We start from the raw sequence: 816 nt of genomic DNA, 5'->3' as shown, positions 1-816 counted from the left end.
CGCTTGTTACATTGGGTGCCTGTTCTATTAACGGGTGTATAACAATGTAATTATTACCATGTTCTATTGAATGCATTTCCAAAACCTGTAGGCTACGTTATAACTCAGATGACATTGTAGCCTAATGAAACAACAAAAACAAATACATTATTATGTTCAGATTTATCATAGGGTGTTTAATAACCCAGGGTGTATTTCTTAATGGCTGTTATCAAATTAGAATAGGAAAAGCAAACATCTAATTCTCACTCTCAGCAATGCCATACTATTATGTGTATAGGCGACACATCACTGTCTTCAACACAACACAAACTTTGTTTTAGATTGTTAGACTGGAGAACATTATTAGTCAAATTTACACACGTTTTAAAACATGTGATTTGATTTGTTTGCAGATGCGCTTACAAGAACAAGTATCAAACGAACATTAATCTAGCGGCATAGCATTTCAGAAAGTGTGTAGGCCTAATAGATTCTACACATATTTTATTTATTTTTAAAAAATATACAAATAAATTATTTTCATCATAGGCTATCAAAAAGATACATTTTATTCAAGTATTTCTAGTAGTGCTGGTTCACCAGTAGAGGGCGTGGTTTCAGATGTTATGGGCGGAATTTCGACCGTGACGTCAATTGGATTGGTTAGGTGACGAGCCCAGCGCCGCCCCACACGGGGCATGAGAGGGGAGGGTAGAGCCAGTGCTGATCCCACGTGTGACGCTTGCACTCCCGGTTCAGTAATATTCTCATAGCGGTGCTTCGCTTTGCTTTCGCCCTGTTTGTGTGTGTTTGTTAGTTTTTCAGCCTGTAGTT

General features: G+C 38.0%; 1 protein-coding gene across 1 annotated transcript in view; it reads left to right on the top strand.

Moving 5' to 3' along the window:
• The first annotated feature begins 700 nt into the window (after positions 1-700).
• The window catches only part of LOC134452472 (RNA-binding protein Musashi homolog 2-like), a 586,511-nt gene continuing 586,395 nt past the window's right edge, over positions 701-816 (top strand). Inside the window, exon 1 of the mRNA XM_063202875.1 lies at positions 701-816. This exon is cut by the window's right edge and continues 73 nt beyond it. The gene's annotated coding sequence lies outside the window, so the exon portion shown is untranslated.

The sequence above is a fragment of the Engraulis encrasicolus genome, chromosome 7, assembly GCF_034702125.1.
Source record: "Engraulis encrasicolus isolate BLACKSEA-1 chromosome 7, IST_EnEncr_1.0, whole genome shotgun sequence".
NCBI lineage: Eukaryota > Metazoa > Chordata > Actinopteri > Clupeiformes > Engraulidae > Engraulis > Engraulis encrasicolus.
This window is presented reverse-complemented; position numbering and strand designations above follow the sequence as displayed.